The 15341-nt window shown below is 38.1% G+C and overlaps 1 protein-coding gene across 1 annotated transcript in view; it reads left to right on the top strand.

Annotated features, from left to right (window-relative positions):
• The window catches only part of LOC129730694 (zinc finger protein 18-like), a 40943-nt gene continuing 25602 nt past the window's right edge, over positions 1-15341 (top strand). Inside the window, exon 1 of the mRNA XM_055690224.1 lies at positions 1-420. The gene's annotated coding sequence lies outside the window, so the exon portion shown is untranslated. The remainder of the gene's footprint in view (positions 421-15341) is intronic.

Genomic DNA, 15341 nt, shown 5'->3' with positions numbered 1-15341 from the left:
TTCTACGGGTGCTGTCAAAAAAAGTAGTGTTGAGTGTGATGATCAAAAGTTAGTCTAGCTAACATATTTTAGTGAAAATTGACAAGAAAAAATGTATATTTTATGTTTAGAACATATTATTCGTGTGTGTTTTGGTATACTGTACCAATCGTAGTTTGCAAGTGATGAACAAAACTGAAACATTCGCCGCCTAAGACCTAGTGATGATGTGCACGATAAAGTGACCCTATTTTCAGGGGAAATTTTGTTTTAATGAAGGCGATGCGCTATTAGAGGAAGAAACTTCGCAGCATAGACGTATTCGTGATTGGGTGAAAAGTTATTGTGCCGTTATCGTAACAGTGCCGGACACCGATTTTGGACTACGCAATTGATTTTTCTTCTTGCTTCTCTTCCGGGAAACATCAGCATAACGCGAAGGTTGGTAGCATTTTGTTTTGCAACTAAATATGGCGCATTTTCATAGCCGACAATTCGTCGAAAAAGAAAACGCATCATTTCTGTACCAGCTGCATTTCTGGTCTGATTATTATTTATGAAAGAACGCATTCAAGCAGGAACGAAAACACGACCAATGCGTAAACGCATTCTGACATTGTGGGGAATCCGACCGAAGGCAAAATGTGTGCAATTTGCCTGGGATCATACCTCCCTTCCCAAAAAACTGAAAGTCTTGCTTGGGCAAAATCTGCTTCATCTGCTTGGAGGGAGGGAGAATGTCGCCAAAAAAAAGAGAGGGATTCCGTCGTTTGTGCAAGCGTGAAAGCACAAGCTACGCATTTATACAAACCCTCACACACCAATACGTACACGAGCTCATGCCTTGCGCTGTGTTGTGTTCAGTGTGCACGCTATTTTTGCCTGTGCCTTTCCATTAACAAAACAACGGACGTTCGAATTCTGTTCGGTTCGAAATGCTGCTGCTCCCGTCATTCATTCATTCTAGTAATAGTAATGTTGATGTTGTGCGGTGGATGAGCACGATATCAAAGGGGAATATCGGGAATCGGGACAGTGTATATGGAACGGCACCTAACGTGACTGCGATTGCGCTGTGGTGTGAGCGATTAACAACATTTGATAAATTGAATGAGATTGAGAGTGAAGTTTAACAGATTTTTACTTGAATACTAGATTAACTGCTTCATGAAGGTACAGGGCAAATTATTGACGCTGGAATATATTTTTATTTTCTATAACAGCGTAAGTGCTGTGGAAACGAAACCTCCTCAAATGTTACATCAGATTTCAAACGGTAATAACTATTCAAACTCATAACGGATGGTAATCATTAATGCGTCGTAGGATAGATAAAAGGTAGAACAATTTCTGTGATGTCTTATTTATCACTATTATTTTAATACTTAACAGTGAAAATGAATGGGAACTTTCAAGATCAATTTGTCGCTTACATTGAACTAATAACATACGATAACGCCATGCACAGTCGTCAAGAGTAGACACAAACCGACTACAAAATGTCATTACAGTTTTCTACAAAATAATCGTCGCTTATACACAAACGTTTTTGCTTTCATATCCACTGCATTGAATGGAGTGCTCTATTTTCGTAAATATGGTGACGTATATCTAAATGCATCATCGATTGACTGGTATCAACGATTATGGCATTACTATACGAATCCCCGTACAGGTTAATTAGCACGAGGAAATGCTCTTTAATGCATGATAACACTCGTTCACTATCAAAACAAAAAAGTGGGGCTTCGTATCACATTCGCGAACTATCTGGGACCAAATGCTTATCAAGTGTGATGGTGGCCTAGAATCTGTAACTCGGTCACGTATCGACGAAGGAATTTATTGGTGCAATATAATAATCAGCTAAGTTTCTCGCTAGTCGGTAGAACTAATCGATGGATTAGGAAAGATAACAGAGTACAATAAAAAAATTGAAGAGGTTATAGACCTAGTCTTTTTGTTCAGTAGAAGACTTAAACATTATAGTTCAACTAAATGTCATGTTCCGACAACTTAGTATAAGGCGAAATCAATACTTATTTCAGACCCTTCGTTTTTCGTCAAAACTTCGCTCACCAAAATTGCTGTAGCTCTTGAATATATAGAATACTCTAACCCACATATCATTTTAAAGGGAGAAAATGGCGTCTTCTCTCGCAAATATCGAAGTGGGTGGTCGCCATATAGAATTTAGACGCCATATCGGTTTCTTTCAGAAAAGTCGATTTTTGAATAGATGCTTCAATTTTTTTAATTCGAAAGATCGTGCTTTTTCACACAAAATATGTAAAAATCGGAGATGTCTGTATGTTGTCTAAAACAAAAGTTATATTAAAATAAACAAATCTGAATTTGCAACCCCCACATAGATTTTTGGTTAGTTAAAATATCATTTAATATAAGAAGAACAACTATTAGAAGTAGTTTTCCTAGGTATCTCCCAGACGGTCTCGAGGTACGACGCTGGCCTAACAAGCCAGTCGTCGTGAGTTCGAGTCTCGGTTCGGAAGAGACTGTTAATGTCAGTAGGATCGTAGTGCTAGCCCCGCAATTGCCCTGTACACTGAACAGTTGGCTGCGAAGTCTGTGTATAAATAAACAGAAGGTCGAGTTTCGAATCGAAATGTAGTACCAAGGCTTTGCTTTGCTTTTTCCTAGGTTATAAAGTAGGGTGTTTGATCCTGGTTCGAACTAATTTCAGCGTTTTTCATGATACACTTGGGTTGATCTCAGCGTTTCTAATAAATGATGGAAGTTATGTATCAAAATTGATTTCTAATGTGAAAACACACTTTTAACGATTATATCGTAGTACTCAAAACTGTATTTCAATGCCTGAATGATTTACTTTTCGATATTTAATGACAGAGAAATAATGATCCAGGTTCGAACCATGCTGATTGTGGTTTGAACCATTTATATGATCCTGGTTCGAACTATAGATTGAATCGTGCAGAAGTTTTTTTTTCTCTCCAATTATCCAATATTTTTTCAATGACTCAAACAAATACTGAACGGATATGGATAACCCCTAATAGCATACTAATTTACCAAAAAGTTTTAAAATATTTGGACTGCTTTGACTGAAATATTAAAAATGCGCAGCGACTCTAGCGGTGGTATAAGGAAGCTTGCTAGTTCGAACCACGATCATCGGTAGTTCGAAGCAGGTTCAAAAATATACAGTCATATTTTTGTTTAAAATTTATTTTAACTAACCTTTCAATTGAAAAAATGTTACAGGAATGGAATAACATTCATGTGTAAATGTTTCAAAATTGTTCTTGCTTTAATATAATTGGTTTGGATACTATATAATAATGACGACGAACCAGGTCGTATATAAACAACCAAAGCCAAATTCAATCCTTTTTTAATTGTAAATGATTGAACTTAAGGCTGTAATTTTTTTTAAAAAATCCTATGTTAAGACAGATATCGAAAGCATATTATGCAATCGTTCTAATCTAAAATAACTGAAATTAATATGATTATTCGGGATTTTTCGCAATAGTTCGAACCAGGATCAATTTTAGCATGGTTCGAACCAGGATCAAAAACCGTACTCTTACGTTTAGTGCCTCTAATTCCGCTCTTCATGTTTCATATTTGGGAAACTTTAGGTTAAGCTTTGTGTTTTATTATAATAAGTGAGTCAAATTGATGAATAGTTGGTAACAATGATTTACCCTAACTTCTTACCCGAATATTAATTATTTATTGATTTTTTTTTAATTTTGAATAAATTTGATAATAATTGTGAAGTTGCACACAGACTTCCTTGATACTTTTAACCTGCTACACGCACGTTCGCCTGCTTCCATCCGATGACAGGCCACGTCGCGAAAGAGGTTTGTGACTTGCTGAACATTTTGCTGACAAAAATGTTTGAATATGTGATTATTTGCCGTCGGTTCATTTAAAAAAAGGGTTGTGAAAAATAAAACAAATGATTTTAAATTGAAAACGGAAGCTAACAGCGTCACTATCGCCTGACGATTTTCAATTGAATGTCCTTTTCATCCCTTTCGTAACGATGGGTCGGTTGGAGATGTTCTATGAAGAATATCATGTGTTTCAGCAATTTTAGTAAGGTAATATTTACCGTAAAACCAAACGGTCGAATCGAACATGTTATGAAAATTTGAATGTAACTTTTGTTTTAGACAACATACATCTCTGATTCTGTCATATTTTATGTAAAAAAGCATAATCTTTCGAATGAATTCAACAAATTTGAGGCAGGTGGGTGGCACCTATTCAAAAATCGATTTTTCTGGAAGAAACCGATATGGCGTCTAAATTCAATATCGCGACCACCCACATCGCCATTTGCGGAAGAAGGCCCTATCTTTTCTCTTTCCAATGATATGTGGGTTAGAGTAATTCTATCGAGGAATTCAAGAGCTCGAGCAATTTTGGTGAGCGAGGTTTTGACGAAAAACGAAGGGTCCAAAAAAGTATTGATTTCCAGTTAACGAGGGGTTAACTTATTCAACATGGGGTTTCAAAAAAACAATTTGAATCATTTTCAATACCATCATGTGAATGACGGGCCAGCTTCAGCGGGAATTGCTCATGTGTGTGATTGTGTATAATCCTATCAACGCGGTTAGAACAATGTTTAAATGTTGCTTTAAAGACACATTATTAAATTTAAAAAAGATGAATGAGGTTATTTTAAATTTGGCTGATAAGGTTAAATACTTGAGAGTGAGACTAATTTACAATAAAAACCTTTTTTTTCGAACATCTTGTAAAGAGTACACAAGCAAAGTGCCTTAAATATATGAGATATTAATTTCCTCCAATTACCAGGAATCCTAAACCTTGTGTAAAGAATAAAATATTGATTTACAAACAAATTTCAAGATCAAGCTGTTGTTTAACAAGACATAATATTAATCTCTCTTGATAGTCAATAAATCAACGGTCAAGTTTGTCGCGAGATTATTTTTCACTTCTTTCCAAATAGGAAGGCCACTACGAATGATGAGCCTTAATTGCGTAAGCAAACGGAACAGACTTAAACAAACGGACAGTCCTAATTACACACCTTTAATAGTGTTGAGAAATCACCTTTTGCGATTGACCACACAAAATAACTAATTGATTATTCATTTTAAAATACTTAAATTACAAATGACACCCCCCCCCCCCCCTTAAAAAATTTTTTTTTTGCTGTTGTTTGATTTCCATTTAGGGAATAGATTTTGTCAGTGTTAATGCACATTTTTCATTCTAATTATTTTTGTCCACAAATACTGAATGAATTCGATGCTGCGATGCTCGATTTCTGCTTCAATGTACATAGATCCTAAACTCTATCCATAGGCACGAACCCATGATTTTTTTATACGGGATATTTTTGGTATAGAATATGCATGAAGTATGACGAAATTCTAACCATGCGTTTCTCAGCCATTTCTCGTTTTGACAACCGGTTCCTGAGTCCTGAGTGGGGAACAGTAGGATTAAAATTCACATAAAATTCATATTTTTTATTTTGATTAGAACACCTCAAATCACTGCTTTGCTTTGGCAGTCGAGACAAAAAAAAAACTTTTTTTGTGTTTCTATTTCGCTTATGACTTTCTGCATCTGCAGTTCTTAGATCCTCAAAAGTGGTCACGATTATATAATGTAACGTGATATAGAGAATAATCAATATTAGTTCAATAATTTATGGACTGAGTTAAAATTGGACAAATGTTGGATCGGAAGCGGTCAAATTCGGCTGCGATTATCGAACTAACACTGCATTTCTGAACGCACACATTGATCCACCGTGATCTGTTTCAGCGGAAGCAACGAAGTTTTATTATTACCTTTTGCTGCAGCCAGCTAATGGCAGACATAATGATTGAATCAATGATTCAACTAGCCTGGTGACTGTAATCTGAGCAGCCATGCTCTGCTACTTCTAAATGGTTCAATTTAAATCATAATTCTAGCTAGTTATGAAAAATATCTGATTACAAAAGTAGCAAGTTGCTGCTTTGCCCAACATTATACTCAAGTAAAGTGCTTGACCCGGTCTGGAACGGTATTAGCTATTGTTTTCCTCTATTCCTACTCGACTAACATCTTCCTGAACATCTTCTGATGACGCACGCACAAACTAGCGCAGTTTCGAAATATTTGCGATTTTTTTTTTCTTGCTCTTCTGCATCGTTACCACCAACGGAATGCCAAATTTAGTTTACATGTAAATGGTTACGATATGCGAAATTCAACAGGACACTATCATAAATCTGACTAATTAATGCCACGCTGTAAATCGGGCCTTTTGAAATGTTACGAGATTTGTTTATTTTCCGTGTTCGCACCGCCGCCGTTGGCTGCCTTTAAAACCGTAGTCCGATTGCATAACGCATCACAATCGAGCGCGCTAGTCTTTTTCCTATCCTATCCGTTATGTCGCATCAGTGAGAGAGCAATGCACACGCCGGTGGCGATGCATCTTGAAGTTTTGCACTGACGACTGCACTGTTTACGGTTAAACTACACGTGATGAATTTCGAGTTCATTTCGAGCTATTTACTGGCGATACCCCATAGACCGTGTTTCGTCATTGATCGCTTCGAACCGCAAGGAATATCAATTGCAGAGCTGAAATGAAAGGCAATATGGTAATCTATATGATATGAGCCGATCAACGCCGAAAACAGTGCAGTTTGTATGTAAAAAGCTACCGTCATGAGGTTTGAGTTATAAAAATTTATATTTAAAACTCTCTCCACTTTCTAAATTTCTTTCTCACATACAAGCAAATCTGAAAGCGGTTTGCGCGCAACGGAAAAGAAGTATAATGGAATGGAATAAAAATAAGACACAAAACGTGTTTGCGGCCGAAAATAATAAACCATTCGCCACAACGTATAGCGGACTGCGGAGCCTCGATCGGTTACTCCGGTTACTGGCCAACACACTGCTGGCTAGCGACCACGGTTAGCAAGCGGCTTCAGCCGAGTGACGATCTAGATCCGCCTTCGTTTGTGGAAGACCAGAACAACCACGACAGCAACACCATCATCACGCGCCACTACGACGACCACGACGGGGAGTTTATCCCGTTTGAACGCATTCCCACACGCTCGCAGTTTTGCGAATGCACGAATCCCCACCACCATCATTCGCCGTTCGCAACAAATAGCGTACGTCACTCCGGTTACCCCTTAATTCGAACGGAACCGTAAAGTGAAGTCGAACTCTAGGCAGCATCCATCCGTAGCAACACCACCCAACCACCCACCCACCCATCATCTGAGAACTCCATCCATTCACATCACAACCACAGGCAGCGAGAACGATTTCTTCGTCGCATCCCGACCCGAACGACGACGTTAGCGTTAACTATTATGTAAAACGAGCATCCGAGAGAGTTGAACGCAAGTACAGAAACGCAAACGACGAACCTTTACGGTTCACTTTTGCTTTCTATAGTGACTGGCGGGCGCCTACTCCTGATGGCGGCAATCGTTGACATTTTGGCTAGCGATCTATTTGCAAACTTAATCGTATTTTTTTTTCTTTTGTAGTATGTTGATGAGTTGTTTTAATCATGATATTAGGTAAAAATCTATTACCATTTGAAACAAGTATCCATTTGAATTCATACAGAGAATGGTGGATAAGGTAACCGTTGTTAGCGCAGGTACCTCCGTGTCTAACTCGCTCTAAACGAAATTAGACAGTGAATGTAAACGGGTTCAATTTCTCCAAGCGGTCCCGGATGTTTAGGCAACGGCGACGACAACGACGTCGTACTTTACCACCAGTTTCGTTGCTGTGAAGCAAGTGCTGCGTTTTGGACAATGTTTGCAGTAGGTACCAAACATACGTCGTCAAACATTCGAGCGTGGCTACTGCATTTACTACTGGGGAAACTGAGATTATCGACGTTCTGTGAGAATTATCACAATTTTTTTTTCTAATTTGAAAATTTTTGTACAACAAGAAACGATTTTTTGTTTAGAACTTTTGTCAGAAAATTTATCACGATCGGATTAAGTTTGGTTTATGATACAATTTATACTTCTCTTACTAAAATTATTTCTTTGATACTTGTTATTACAAACGTCTAAAAGAAATATCTAAAAGTCCAGTTAGATTTGGCAGTATGGGACAGCCTTGGATAACGAGTTTTTCTAAATTATAACGTAGCCTTTTTAAAGCTTATAACCATGCTTTCTTGGTCGGCAAAAAACACTACAATAACGTAATTATTGTACCATAATATGTTTCATAAAGTATAGAATCGTTTTGCATTATTATTGATGAATTATTTCGAATAACTGTTAAATCTACTTCATGACATTTAATTGTGTACTTTCGCATGCGAAATCACATCGTAATTTGTGCGAATTGAAAAGGCGCAATATTTAATTAGAACTCTAACTCTTTTATACTTTGTTGGCGTAGTTCTGAATGTTCTTTCCTTACGTGTGGATTTTATTTTCGCATCCCAGACTCAGAAAAATACAAGCCGCAAAAAATGTACACCGAAAAAATGTAACAGGACTTTGGATTATCCTCCTAGCCTTTGAATTGGTCTCGAGGTATGATGCTGGCCTAACAAGCCAGTCGTTGTGTGTTCGAATCCCGATCGAGATAAAGTGTCCGCTATCCTCGCAATTGTCCTGTAAACTGATAGTTGGCTGTAAAGTATATGTCCAATGAATAGGCCGAATTTCGGCACCGAAATGTTAGTCCCTCAACTTAGCTGTGCTTTTTACTTGGGATTAGCATGAAATTTTACTGTGAAATTTTTAGTGCATGCTAAAGCATGGACTGCTAGTTTCAACTCCATCTCATCAGGTCCAAATGTTCAAGTATTCAAGTGTTTAAACTTTTTGGAAAAATATTCTCTGCTACTCTATACCTCGGATTGTCTACGCAAAATTGTCTACGCAAATTTTTGAGATCGGCAAAAATCATTTTTATGTGTTATCTCACTTATATAGGAAGCATTTAAAAATAATGTTGACATGTGATGATATGCTTTTTTTATTTTCTTTAAGAAAAGTAATAAAAAATAAAACCGAACTTTCAAATTAAATAGTTAAAACTTGCCACATCGGTTCGTTTAATCCCTATTTTCGTCAATATTTAGTTTTCTTCATCGATCGGAAAGGAAGAAAAGAAAGCTTGTGAAACCGTACTTGTTTCATTCAGTACCTAATAACTTTTACTTGCATGAAAATTTATTTCTGCATAAACTTAGATGAACGTTTTTTGTTCTTTCAACTATTGCTCACTGGAGGCATGTCGCATCTTATTATAAACATTGATTTTTTCTTGGTCTGCTGAAGTAGCATAAATAAAGTGGTTTATCGTACCTATTTTGAATAATAATACCGTTCGAAGCAAATTTTTGGAAACATTTTAGAAAAAAGATTTGTGGTGACGGCTATAACTCATCAAATTTATTCCATCTTTTTACGAGTACAGTCATACCTTGATATAAGGCAACCTCGATATAAGGCAACCTCGATATAACGTAACTTTAACCTCGATATAACGTAACTTTGAAAATGTATTAAAATTGAAAGTAAATGGTACAGCAACTGTTTTCGGGGTATAAATTGATTCAAAAAAATGTTTGCAGTAAGTTTTAAAATTAATGAAACTAATGCGAAAATTGTCCTAAATGGGCATAAGAAAGGTTTAAAAATACTAATAGGTGATGGGAAATAAGTTTTCACGCATCCTTCAGTAACAAATTTTTTTTTTTGCTTCTGAAAATATATCTAAATGGGCATAAGAAAGGTTTAAAAATACTGATAGGTGATGGAAAATGGGTTTTCGTGCATATTTGAGTAACCATTAACATTCTTGCATAAATTAAAAAAAAAATTTGCTTCGTTCGTCGTGTAACGTAACGAAAATAAAAATAAAGTTGCCTTATATCGAGGTGTGACTGTATTCACTGGTAGCGCTCTGTCACGTTTTATATTTGATACTAAATCCGCTTCTTCACTCGCGTGGTTGAAGCTTGTGGAAGGAGCACATATTGTGTTGGTATTAGATTTTTTTTCTAAAATGGATATAATGAGTACAAATCTGCATTCTGCAACTGGTCCCTGCTTAGCGATTGCAACCCTTCAGTGTAGTGTCTAGTAAATCTTGTATTTAAATAAATTACATTTAACTACTAAATCTTTTTCACTGTTAATTTTTTCACACATCTACTAGCAGATACCAATTCCTAAAAATATCAATGCAATACGAGAAGTATGGAAAGCATGAGAAATCACTTTTTTTATTAGTTTATTTATCCATCTAACATAAAGTCTTAATTAATATGAATATATCACTATCGTCAACGTCATAATGTAAAACAAGCAGATCTTGGTACTCGACTGTAGACACAACTGGAACGCTCACCAAATTCGAATAAATCTTCAGCAGAAGTAAATGCACGTATAATCGAAGACATAGGGGCATTAAATCCAAACGCTGTGCGATGAAACCATGTTTGGAGAAAAGTAGAAGTTCTTAAAGCACATAATGGAACACGAAAATCAAGTAAAGATAGTAGTTTGGGACAATCTACTTGATTGTTCAGGAGCTTAGCGACAAATGTTGCCTGCTCAATCTTCCGTCGTCTAGCTAGGGTGACAAGATTGATTAGCTTGCACCGATCACCGTATGGAGGCAATTTCTGTGGGTCACTCCAAGGTAGATTACCCAAAGCAATTCGGACAAATCTCTTTTGCACTCTTTCAATTCGTAAACTCCAGGTCAGTTGATGTGGAAGCCAAACCAGTGAAGCATTCTCTAAAATAGGTCGCACTTAAGAGCAATACAGATCTTTGGCTATTTTGGTTATAAACCCCAGCTGACGATTAGCCTTAGCAATGACGGCCGATCGATGACTAGCAAAGAAAAGTTTCTTATCTATCGTCACACCCAAGTCATTCATCTCTTTAACAATGTTGAGCACGACTCCATCGATATGGTAGTTGAACATTATAGGCTGCGAGTTCCGATGAAATGTCATTACAAAGCATTTAGGGATGCTGACAATCAGCTTGTTACGATGGCACCATTCTACAAACACATCCAGTAACTGCTGCAAACGGTGACAATCTTCTATGCACTTCACGGCGTAATATAGTTTTAGGTCATCCGCATATATAAGCTTACATCCATCACCAAGCAAAATACTAACATCGTTTAAAAATATTGTAAAAAGCAGCGGTTCCAAGTAACTTCCTTGAGGTACACCACTCAAGTTAACGAACGGAGTTGAGCTGCACGCTCCCAATTTCACCCGAAGTGATCGATCACACAGGTATGAACTAAACCATGCAACTAAGCTGTCAGAGGCACCAAGCAGGTTAATTTTGCGTAATAGTATGCGATGGTCAATTCTGTCAAATGCAACTTTCAAATCTGTACAAACCACGTCCACTTGGCATTTAGCTTCCAGTTGTGTAAAACAAGTATGCGTAAATTCCAATAAATTTGTGGTAACCGATCGTCCAGGCATAAAACCATGCTGGTGTCTGTAGAGATATAACATTTCATTCCAGCTAGGAGACTTCGATTGACAATAATTCAAAAAATATCGATGCTGCCGAGAGATTTGTAATTCCTCGGTAGTTACGGATATTTTTTTTTATCTCCACTTTTGAACACTGGAACCAGAAATGATCGTTTCCATATTTTCGGGAATGTACGCTGTTCGAATGAGCTATTAAAATTGAGCAGAGTGGGGAAACTAATGCGGCAATACATCGACGAAACACAACAGCTGGAATCCCATCAGGTCCAGGAGAAAAAGAATTTTTGAGCTTTGAGGTTTGATGCATTTTAAAGTTCTATTATAATATATATACACTGGGGTCGCTTTTCACGCGGTTGGTTGCAACGCATTTAAATTACTACATTAGCCATACTTATACTAAACGTATTCGATACTGCGTACGAATAGTCTTCCGAATCGAGTAAAAATAATCCGCGTTATTGTGGAAATGTCCCGTTTAAGAAAACGCATAAAAACAACCCGCGTGAAAAGCGACCTCAGTGTAAAGTGCCGTCCACATTTCACGTGGATAAGATGATAGAGGAAGGAGTATCGAGAACGCAAATGTCAACTCGTGTCCACGGGGACACCATGTTTAAGAATATTGAAATCTGCCAAAAAAATATATACATATTGGCCTCACTAACGGTATCGCACTACACCGTCAGCAGTTTTCTTCGGCAAGTTTTGCTTTAGACTGCTAGAAGTAGTAGTCCGATACCCTATTCCTGACGAATTTTAATTTTCTCTTGTTTCAAATTTTTTGTCAGATGTTTCAAGTTACGCTCACAAGTTTTATGCATTTTAAATTAGGTTTGACATAATATTTTCATGAGTTTGGTATTTTATCTGGTTTATAGTTGTTAGACACTAATATGAGATAAATCAAATAATTGAATTTCAAACTGTTTTTCTGGCTCTAGAAGCTGTTCTCTGCTTCATTGAACGGGTTTCTTTTCAATTTAGATTCAGAATCCCTTTCTACCTCTCCGCTGTTTCACATTTTTTCAGATATTTTGGCAGTCGTTCTGTATTCTAGAAGTTGGAGATATGTTCGAGATTATTTTATTTTCATGCTTTTGAAGCCGCATTGAGAGCCATATTCTTTATTGGGTTGTTTGTCTGAGTTTTTTTTCTGAGTTCCTCTGGTTATTTCAGGGTGTCTTTTTGATCATTTTGCTTCTGGTTAATATGGCTTTTATTAAATATTATTGCTTTTCGTCAATTTATTCAATTTTGCTTACCTTCAAATGCGTCTTAGGAATTTTTTATCGCGTTCAAATGATTTTAGTCACTCAAAGGTAAAAAGGCAAAGCCTTGATGCTACATTCCGATTCGGAACTCGACCTTCTGTTTTTATTATACACAGACTTCGCAGCCAACTGTTAAGTGTACAGGACAACTGCAGGGCCAGCGCTACGATCCTACTAACACTAACAGTCTCTCCCGAGCCGAGACTCGAACCTACGACAACTGGCTTGTTAGGCAAGCATCGTACCTCGAGACCAGCTGGGAGGAGTCACTTAAAGTTACATTCAGGATTAGTTTCTTTTCGACTAACTCTGATTCTTAAAAATGTTTCAGCATGGACTCATGTCTTTTGAGGTTATTACCTTGGCTGTAATTTTTATAGGACCTTTCGAACGTTTTCTGGCGTAAGATAATTTGGAGTTGGATTTTTGGATTTTGGGATTCAAATTGACAACCAAAAAGGAGCGTCAAACTTTGTCCCTACAAGTTTCTATCTCCTCCACTTCGCCAACCCGAGCGTCTGTTCACCAAGATGGTGTCAAAATAGCGTCTGTTCTCCATACCAGCATTGGACTCTAAGCAGTGTTGTCACGATGGTCCTACGGCGAGACTGGTAGTTGGTGCGGGCCTTACAAGCCAGCCGTAAAAACAATCAGTACAGGAGGCAAACTATGTTAATATGGGCCGGAACAACGGGCATAGAACTAGGCAACGAAACGGAGTACCCGCAGTCCGACTTATTGAGGGTCCCCAAGCTCAACATTGTAGCGCTGCAGGAGGTATGCTTGGAGGTGGAAAAATGCAGAAGCGCATGATTGGGTGGTGGATAATCGACAACAGAATGTGCATGTTGAGGATCAGAGACCGTTTCTTCAACGTTAGCATCATGAACGTGCACAGTAGAGTGGGGTGCCGTTATACGGAAAAAAAACTTGATAGCACAAGCCTCTCTAGAAAAGGAAATGCAAAAATGTAGGTTTTCCTTTACAAATTTCTATACAAGTTTGAAATGCAAGCGGAGACAAAACCAATTGAGTTCCGGTGAGTTTAGGATTGTTTGGGACCCCGAATGGAACCAAAAAAAATTGGTTCTGGAAAAACATTTTGCCCCACCCTAGTGTACAGTCCTCACCTAGGAAGTAACGATGACGATGAGGAAGCCTTTTACGATAGCTGCCCAAAACATGACGTCAAAGTCGTTATCGGAGACTTCAACGCTCAGGTTGGTCAGGAGGAGGATAACCGCTAACGACTCTCCTGACCACTATCCCCTGATGATAAAGATGCGCCAAAGACTTCCGGTTGTCAAAATCATCCGCTACCGTCACCCGCCACGGTACGGTATCTGGAGGGTTATAAACTCCTCGAAGTTGCTACTGAGTACGCGCAAAGCCTTAAGGCAGCGCTGCCGGATGAGGGAGAGCTTACAGAAGTCCCTCCGGAGGACTGCTGGAGTGCTGTGGAAGCAGCCATTAACAACGCAGCGGAAGATGTTGCTGAATTTGTCGAGAGGAATCGACGTAACGGCTTGTTCGACGATTCTAGACGAAAAGAATGCAGCGCGGGCATTGATGCTGCAGCAAAGGACCCGTCAGAACGTGGGTCGATATAGACAGGAATGAAGACATCAGACCCATCTTTTCTGGAACAAAAAGAGCCGCCTAGAATCGTTGGAGTATGAGAAAATGGAGCAGCTCTATCGTTCTCAATAAACACGTAGAATCCACAAGAAACTAATCGCATCCCGCACAGGCTTTATGCTGCGAGCTGAAATGTGTCGGGATCAGTGCCTTAGAATATCAATGTTTATTCACAAGTAGATGAATTGAGTTAATCTCAGTGACAGCATATTTGTTTTCTGATGCAACTCAGTAACCTATGCTCATTGCGACGATACATGAATATCGTTTATAATATTCAATAATAGAACAGTGGAATGAATATAAAAGGCCTCGTAAAGATATTCAAAGAAGCTTCGGTGATCATCAATCCAAGTAGTGGAAGTCTGTTCAGATGTTGTACACTGCACAGTACAGTATAAATTTTTGAACAAGGTTAATTTTGATTTTCACTATTTTGATATAATTTTTATTTTTGACGATCAAAATATCAGCACGAGTGTTAAAGTTTATCTTGTCGATGTTCATCGGTTGTTTGATATCATGAATATCAACGGTCGCATGAGTATCAATATAAGGACGACTGAAAAACTGCTTTTGAATGTAATGACAATGGATATTCTCAGTATAAAAGATAAAGATGGACGAATCTTGACGGATGAACGTGTAGTGATCGACAGGTGGAAGCAGCACTACAATGAACACCTGAATGACACAGAGGCAGAGGACCAAGAAGGTAGGAGAAACGACTTCGTCAGTACAACATATGAGCGAGACATACCGCCTCCCATGATGAGTGAAGTCAAGGATGCTATCAAGCAGCTCGAAAACAACAAATCAGCTAGAAAGGATGGCATCGCAGCTGAGCTTATCAAGCTGGGCCCTGACTGACCTCTCCTGTCTGCATCAACTAATAATCAGGAATCTGGAATACAGAACAGCTACTGGAGGAGTGG

This window comes from Wyeomyia smithii, chromosome 3 (genome assembly GCF_029784165.1).
Source record: "Wyeomyia smithii strain HCP4-BCI-WySm-NY-G18 chromosome 3, ASM2978416v1, whole genome shotgun sequence".
Lineage (NCBI taxonomy): Eukaryota > Metazoa > Arthropoda > Insecta > Diptera > Culicidae > Wyeomyia > Wyeomyia smithii.
Note: the sequence above shows the minus strand (reverse complement) of the source record. Positions and strands in the feature narration are given on the sequence as shown.